A 9,815-nucleotide genomic window follows, 5' to 3' on the forward strand; every position below is an offset into this window, starting at 1 on the left:
TTATTTGAAACAAATTGTAAACGGCACGTGGTGTAATATTGGAAATGTATGTGTGTTGAAACCTACACTCAGGTTGGGCAGATACCAGATAACCAGGGTTCATAAATTATAGCTCTAAAAAAAAGTAGTTATAATATGCTTTTGAAAATATTCATATAAGCGCTCAAATATGCAATAGAAGTACAAAATATGCGAAAAAAAATATACCATGTAAAAAAAATCAATTTTCATTTATTATTAAAAAAAAATATCATGTATAAAAAATTGTTTAAATTTTTATTATTAAAATTCCAATCGTGTCGCTATATGATACAATTAAATGAGTTATTTAAACCAAAAGAAGAAGAGTTAGTTAATTAACATGTATTGATTACAAACATAAAATTATCACTACTATAATTACTTGTTATTATTCAGAGAAAATGTTTTAAATGCTACGGAATAGAAAAAGATTTAAAAAAAGCAAATTTCTAAATATGCAAAAATATGTAACATAAAATCTCGTATTTAGCTTCTCAGTTATCTAAAACAAATGTATAACTCACATAAGTATTTCTGAGACCTCTCTAAAAAAAATATGTAAATGCAATGTGCTCATAAAATTTAGGTGGTCGTCGTTCAACGATCCACTTGTCATGTGAATCGTCCTCAAGAACGGTTAGTGTAATCAACTCGTTAGTGTTTACTTTCCGAAGGATCGGTTAATATTTTTCGTACCGGACAAATACTACGAGAGGTTCTCGATCCAGTCATTGGTGTCTAAACATCTCTCAAAACGATCGGATTTTTCGGTTTCGGCGCCACGGATCGATATCTTTACGTAAAATTCGCTGTTTTTATACGCTCCATCGCGTCCGGTATACCATACGTAGCGTACGCGCGCATTTTTTGCCTAAGAACGGTTACCGCACGCTGGAACAGGAACTATATCAATCGCCGTAATGGAACAGTATTTTTCTGAGGCCATGGCCGCGTAACGAGTACACGACGAACGTGTTTTCATCACGTAAACAATATTGCACAATAGTCCTGGGCGAGGATCACAGTTGAAATTCATCAGCTGCTCGCAGTCGTCGCACACCACACCAAACGTCGACGGATTTTCGCCGTAAGTCGACATTGTTTTTTTCGTGCAAGTATACTTTTCGCGCCCATTGTTGATGCGTTACACCTACATGCGAGGGGTAAAACACGATTGCGTACGTTCGTTATCGGCCATACCTTTTCAAGTTACACGACTCCGTACGATTTTACCTGATGACAATTTTCATATCTGTATTGGTGTATACCGCATGCCTATACGAGTGAACTTGAAAAATTTAATAAATACTTTGTGTTTTATCGCTTTTATTACCTATGTTTGTTGTTAATGATATCAAATACATCAGATATAACGAGATCACGGTATTTTCCGAGTTTCAGTGAAAGTAGTAGGTCATAGATGTCAAGGAATCCAAATTCAAGCGTTTCCAAATAATTTATTAACAATAATTTCATTCGAATAAAAACTGTCGATTTTATTTATTTATTAATTACTTTTCTTTTATTTTGTCATCCTCATTTTATTTAATTTTTTTACGTACTATTACAGGACTTAGTATATGTATTCTATATTTATTAGATGTAATACGGTGAAATTAGTAAATTTCACAACGTCGCACACAATTTCGTACGCAATCGTGTTGCCAAAAAGGAAAAACATACGCGATCGTGTTCTACCCCATGCGAGAACCGTTCACGCACGTTACAATTAATCGAAACAATTATCGCGACGTGAACAGATACGTATTACCGCGTAACCGTACGCACAAACGTCCGTGTGCATAGAGCAAAATAATGGTAATAATGAAACGATTCGAAACGCGAAAAGTTTAATGCTCGGTGCGTATGTAATTGTACACGATACGCGTCCGCTCGTGCACCGCCGCGACAGCTGCGCAAAATTGTTTTCCCGACGTGCCGTGCGCATAGCAATTATAATATTGTGTACTGCGCGTCGTCGTACTGCACAACCGCCGCGGCCCGCGAAACGTACGTCTTCAAACGTAATTTGCGATCGGTTATCACTAGGGCTCGGAATTTGATGACCATAAAAACATTAAAAGATGATAATATGATATAAAAATGTCGAAAAATATCCTTAAAAAATTACAAATATTTGTTTTAATTTAATAAAAATACATTTCTTTTTTTTTTTTTTTAAATATTTTACTATATTTTATTGAAACATTCTTTATAAATTTATGAAAACCTACAAATTACTCAAAATATGACATCACAATAATAAAAAATGCCGTTAAAAAATGACCAAAAAAAATTATAAATTACTCAAAAATCAAAATAATTGCATTAAAAATTATTAGATCGTATTTGATGTTATCAAAAGTAAATGAACGACGACTATCCGTTTATAAATATTTATAATTGGAAAAACTTCTCTCCATGTCCATTGAAGTGTTTAGGAGGCGCAGCGAGCACTAACCAACGTTTTAATTTTCGTCATTTCGAAAATATCACGAAAAAAATAATTAAAAATTTTAGATCCAATAGGTATTATTCACTATAAAAAGACGAGTCGACGACTGTAATCGACGAGATAAAATCGGATATTAATCGAATATTAGAAAAAAATAATAAAATGTAAGTAGGTATAATAATATTCACTACAATAAGACAACTACGAATGTAATCGGCGAGATAAAATTGGACAAGTCTTATGTTATTGGCATAATGGTCGACAAGAAACGATAAAAAGTGAACTAGTGTTGAAATCAGTAAAAATGACTAAAAATGTCAAAAAATAATTTGAAAAGTAATAAATAACGAAAAATTCAATAAAATGCAAAATAAAAATTGGTTATTCGGATTCGCATGCTAATGATTTGTGGCCAGGAGAGCATTGTCTAAAAAGTTCTAAAAAAAAAAATAAATGCAAAATGTATCAACATCCGAGTCTTAGTTATCACTATCGTAATTATGGTAAATTTATAATTCCCTCCTCCCTCGATGACGGTCATATTACTGTACTCGCTATCCTCGAGACAATTGGTAAAATCAACAGCGCGTATTTATAAACGTACTGCGTTCCTAGGTACGTTTATGTGCAAATATAATATTACATATAGCCATCAACGTAACCCGATACACGGAAGTTTTAATTTATTCATCCGGTGTTAGCTGAAAACCATTCGTGCGATATTGCGTACGGAACAACATACAATATCGTTCTTCCTTTTTTTTCTTCATTTTTTCCTCCCATGTTGCATCAATAGAAATATCCTCAACATCCCGAGTGATTTAAATTAAAATGCGCATCATCTGCTCTTTACGAAATGTGTATTTTATTTTTACCATTTTATCCCCTTCCGCTAACCCAGTGCACAGTCGCCGCCGCCGTCACATTAGTTTCCCGCCGCGCGCTATATACGCATACTAGTATATACATTCATATTTATAATGTATAAGTATCGCGGGACGGTTGATTTTTAAAAAGAGGATAATATAATGTGTGATTTGCATGTGCCCGTGTGGTGACGGTCCCATGACATGGAAAAGATGAAGCGAACAGAACGTTGTGTGTGCGAAATTTGCATATAACCAACAGTAACCCTTTCCCCGAAAAACTCGTTCTTGTCACCTCCTCCCCGGTCCCCTCGAGGGACGGATTCTTCTATCATTATCATTGTCACGGAGCATTATTTTTCGGTCACGAAACTCGTTTATATTATTATTATTATTCGTCCGAATGACCCTGTAGGCTTTTATTTATTTTTTTTACGATTGTTCGCGATTGCGCATGTACGTGTGAGTGTGTTTTCGCGAGTGTTTGTTTGCGAGCGTGTGCATGTGCGCGTATTATAAAAGAGAAAAGGATCGGTAGCAAAAAATATATCCTCCTGATTTGAATATCCACGATATATTTTGGCTAACGACGGGGATTTATTGTAAAGGGTGGATTTTTATTTATTTATTTTTTTTCCTTTGCAGCCGGCTATGCAAATCCGATTTTATTAAAATTTTATATTATTATATTATTGTATAATGTATAAACGACAAGAGCACGCAGCCGCCAGAGCAAGTCAAATATCTACTTATTGGTGGCAAAAAAGGTGGTGCGTGGGGATGTCGCAGACAAGGGCGGTTTTGTAAAATTAATGCACTTATATTATATATAGATAGGACCGGGAGAGTTTAATGTATAAATGGATGCGAAATAACATAATGTATACCTATATTATGTACAACTGCTCGCGATCGGATGATTGGTATAATATTATTATTTTCCGGGATCGTTCGTCGACGCGATTGATGACATTACAGGAATTCGCGGCGGAAAAAAAATAAACGATAATAATCATCGTCGAATAGCGTTGTTCCGATACGTCCGCAGAAGCTCTGTAGTAAAAAATAAAAAAAATAAATGATAATAATAAATGTACATTATATTTTATAAACCTATTACTATATTATATACTCATCCACCGTTCTCGTAGAAGGGAAAAATATTTAAATCGTTCGGCTTTTAAAACTTTTTCGTCAATATAAATCTGTACGAACGCTAATCTAACATCGGATAAAGACCGCTCCGTCGTTATTACGCGTTGCGAACACGATAGGAATAATAGTGAACACGCACAACTAGTCCGTGCCGATAATCACCGCATTCGTTAGCCAAGCGTGTCCGAGCTCAAAACAAACCCTTCGGGTTAAAGGGCACAATTTTTATTACATATTCCAAATTTCAGGTGACAAACGATAACGAACGGTTGCTAAATTTTCCCCAAAAGAAAATAAATAATTATAATAATAAGTCAACGTCGTTTCTACTGTTGGGAACCGATAACCGTCACAGTTGTAGTCGAGGTTAGTGTACGTATTATAATAATTTATAACACGCGTGATCACCTCAACGACGTACGTAAGGCATTTCAGCTCGACATAGTTTTCTAAAACGCAAATTCAGAAAACGCGAGGTAGTCGGGACTACATACTTTATTTTTTTAATAATTACAAACGGATCGACATAATGTTTTAATAGTACGTGATACCAAAAAGTGCACTCCGAGTGTATCGTAATATACATTCCAGTGCGTGACGTGTGAACGTGATTGCGTCCGTGACCAATGAACATAATAATTTCCATACGTTTTTTAGGCAGAAAAATCATGAAGCTCGTGATAAAACCACGATTTTCGATCATAACCGTTATCAGGCAGGGATCTAGAAATGAAAAAAGCATGGAGACTGGACGAAAAAATTTACATAAAATCATAGGCTTAAAATGAATAAAATAATAATCGTACACGCATATTACAAAATAATATCAAAAAAACTTAAAGAACAAAATTATCTTTTATTGCATACATCATATAACAACACAGACAAGAGTGTTAAATATTTAGTAGTTGAAAAAAATTATCACAGCTCATTTACAAATTGATTTGATCAATCCTCTGGAAACGGCCGCATGCAATAAATATTTTTATCGTTATAAATTTCGCTTTTTGGTTATTATTCGATTATTTTACAACATCTATTATGTGCGTTTTCACGAGACATTCGTACCGGTCACCAGAATCAATAGCAATCGGTAATACAAGTAATTAGCCGTTGCGCTGGCGTTGTACGCACATGATTTTCAAAAATTTTTGGTACTCGGTTGACCAGCGCCAACGTTATGAACAACGTAATTGCGTACGTACAGGATTTGGCACAACCGTTACGGATCCGGCGCCTCGAGGGGTTCGTACAAGTTTAACGGAATGTTCGCACATCGCAATGATAGATTTACATACCAGGAGACCGCAAGAACACTATGGGCGGCAGGTTAAGGTTTTTTTCAAGAGAAAGAAATCCAATGCGAAATCGAACGCGTTCACGTATTGAATCGCGTTTAGTTTTATCTACTCGGTAAAACCGCAAATCTATATAATTGTATCTATTTTGCACTATTTTCTGTTTATAATCCAACAAGAACTTCTCACATGCACAGAATAGTTTTTAAATGTTTTTGATTTTATGCAGTGGTATTCAATAATTTATTTTTTTTATTTTACAACACACTTCTTTTAATGTATGTTGTTTGAAAGAAAGAAAAAAACAATCATATAATGTTCATAAATATGTTTTGCTGAACCGTATTTTCAACTGTTTTAAAATAATGCGCAGTATGATGTTGTTCAAAACTGTTTGGAATTATAATAATTACGTGTGTGTACAGCGACACGTTATCGAAACAATGAATCGAAGGTGATTACTACGATTTTTATTAAATAACTATTTAACGGTTATACCACACAAAACTTGGCCTGGTTAAAAATCGCATTGGTATGCATTGATGTTGGTTATTTATCATTTAAGATTTTTATTCATGAATAATTTAATAGGAATTATTCATTCGCGTTGACCGAGCTCCTATGAGGTGTAAAATGTGTTCTGTCGGAATTAATATTAGTAGAAAGCCAGAGAGGATCATTATGACGTTTGATGAAATTATCATATGAAACCCATCTTGTTTATAATATTATTTTATAAACCATAATCGAAATATGTACTTTTAATGTAAATTCCAAATTTCTATAAAATGTATAAAGACCGATGTGAATGAAAAACAATAATTTAAAATTTCAGTCCAACATACTGCGCTACACAATTGTGTACATTCTCACAGGTACCTTGAAATAAAATAAATTCCGTAAGATTTAATGTAATATATTAAATCTATGCATTAACATGTGTAAACGTGCAATTTCGGAATTTCCAATTATTATCGATTTGTATGTTTTATTGCAGAACACAACAAATATCAAATAAAACTTTTTACTCGATCTTAAACGGTTAACATGTAAACAGTACGATCACAACACGTAAAACAGTTGAAAATATGCATATAAAATGATGTTTAAACGCTATTTGTCGGTTATGCTCGCGCATCTTGATATCAATTTAATAAATTAAAATAAAAAAATCGCGATATCAACGGAATACCGACGGATACGGAGCATAAACATAAATGTTGTACATGTGATAATATCGTGCAGCAGGAAAACGTGCGTCCTCGTGGTAAAAGTATCAGCAACGGTATCGACATCGGTTTTCGAATCGTGTTCGAACAACGGAGCGGGTGATAAGACGACAGAGATTTTAAAAATCCGATTTCTAACCATGTAAGATTTACGTCACCTTGCGTGTACATAAATGTACTAAATATAATTATATGCACGTACACAGTTATTACTTAGGTGCGGTACGACAGCGTTTGGCGACCGTTTCGTTCGTATAACGCGCATACGGATATTTTAACGTAAGATATATCTAATATAATATTAGAATATCTATAACTCAGATCGATTCGACACTTGCCAGTCGATAGCTATACTTATTGATGATTATTATTCGTGATCTTAATCCCCGACATAATCTCATTCGAAACGAGAAAAGTCTGCCAACTAATATCATCACTATTTTCTTATAGCGCGTTAACGTGTTACATTAATTTTTTCAAAGTTACTAAACGTTTTACCAAATAATTGAAACCCATTCAATCGATTTTTTCGAAATATATTTATTTTAAACACTAATAACGTATATGGCATAAATGTTATGATAACAGTTATTATAACCGATTTCCGTTAATAGGCAACGTTTTGTTAATATTAGTAAATGGATAGTTCAGTGTTGTTTGTGATTTTGTACACAAGTCAAGGAATTCTTTTCTTTATCATTTTACAAGTAATTTTGTGCATTCCAACGATTGGAAATGAAAGAAAAGTAAATATAATTAGTATCATTTGCATACTATATACAATATAACTTTACAAATGTCTTTAGCTGTAAACATGATTTCGAGCGTAACGTCATGAACGTGAAGACTATGGGACGAAATATAATGCGTCGTCAATGTTACTTTTGTAGAATCAAACGGTTTTTTGCGGAAAAAATGACCCAGTGTAAAAGTAAGTTGTTAGTTTATAATTAATATTGTTGGTATTGATTATTAATATATAACTGTAATCAAACCAAATACATTAGTGGCTTAGGAGTGACATAGAATTCATATTTAATTAGTACCAAATAAACGATTAAAAAAAAAAAAATTGGTTTAATTGTGGTTCTGTGTCTTTTATTGTATTTTTCGTCTTCATTTATATGTATTTGAAAACAATAACTATAACAAATGACAAAAATATATTTTAGAAAATAAATCCTATTGACAAAATATACATTAATCATAATTTGAATAATAATAATAAAAATATATTATTCTAATACAATTATTATAAAGAAAAAATATATATTTCATACATAAACATACATTAACTACATTTTATTTATACATTTTCGGTAAAACGAACAGACTTATACCTAAAGTTAATCATGGCAATTTTAAAATTAAGTAATTCAGAGCAATCCATTGTGTTATTTAGTAATTTAGAACGAAATATTAAATGTATTATTGTCGATTTATTATGAGAGGAATATTTGGGAGCGAAAATCATACCAATCATGATGGTTCAGAATGGAGTTTCCTAAATGCATTGTATCGCGATCATAAAAATCGCAAGAAACTGTTTTGTCTCGTTGAATAAACAATATTATCAGCGGCGGTGCATTATATAAAATATATTTAGTAATAATAATCTTTTAAGATTTATTAACTATTATTAATATTTAGATTAAAACATTCACAAGAATAGTTATCTAACACATGCCTTCTGACGGTTTATGATTGGTTTCTGCATAGAATTATTATCCAGGTGCTTCTAGATTAATCCTAACGAAAACTGTAACGCGACAAAACGCGAAATGTATATAATTTTCAGCGCTCTTCGCGTCCAAGTCTTAACAATCAAAAAATATGGCTCTAGATTCGATAAAAAGTGTTTCTTTTCATTTATTTTTTTTTATATTATTTTCGCTAACGAATGTATTGTTTGCGCAGACTGTCACGTGTTGGTGCACGATCGGTGCCTAGCACCAGACGTGGTCGGATCCACCGTGAGCGACCTCCACGGCATCCTCAAGTCGACCGCGGGCGACCGGGAAAGCGGTCAGAAGGGCAGCCCACGCGTATGGCACCTGGACGATCTCGAAGTGCACGATTACGGTTACTATGTGCACCGCGAGCTCGAGGCTTTCCTGGTGCCTTGCCGCGTGCCCCCGAAACGCGATGGAACCATTGAGCCCGTGGTCGCCGAATTTTGTAAAATGTTCGCAGGGCGCACGGACCCGTCGGATAAAACGGCCGCGGTGTCTGCCGATGAACCCAACTCCGCGGACGTGCAAAGCGGCAACGGCGGGCGGTCACGGCGGAGAAGACGACGGAACCGACGGAGAACGGACGCTCAAGCGATTACGAAAAACTAATCGATTTCATACATATATAAATATGTTATACTAATAAACTATTGTTGTTTCTGTTAATGTGTAATATTAAAACTATTGGTTTTTTTAACGGTTACAAGTAGATAATGAGTACTGCTCATATGCAAATTTACGTTTATAATAAAAACTGCTAACATTACACTGAGGTGTGTATAAATAATTGATATTGAATATTGAGGTGTATAATAAATATTCCATGTCATACATGGCCTACCGCATACGGCATACTTAACTCACAAAAGTGTCGCATACAAAAAAAGACACGTTGCAGTAAATCCAACTAGGCTCAGAATCTAAAATATAATAACATGGTATATAAGAGTAGGAGTAATCTACAGGTTATTTTAAGTTATAGTAGGAGGGCTGTAGCCTCCCCCCCAGATTTTTTACCCTAATTGCGACTATGCTTTCCAGAAAGAGAAATACAATCC

This window comes from Sipha flava, unplaced genomic scaffold, assembly GCF_003268045.1.
Source record: "Sipha flava isolate LNK unplaced genomic scaffold, YSA_version1 171_pilon_pilon, whole genome shotgun sequence".
NCBI lineage: Eukaryota > Metazoa > Arthropoda > Insecta > Hemiptera > Aphididae > Sipha > Sipha flava.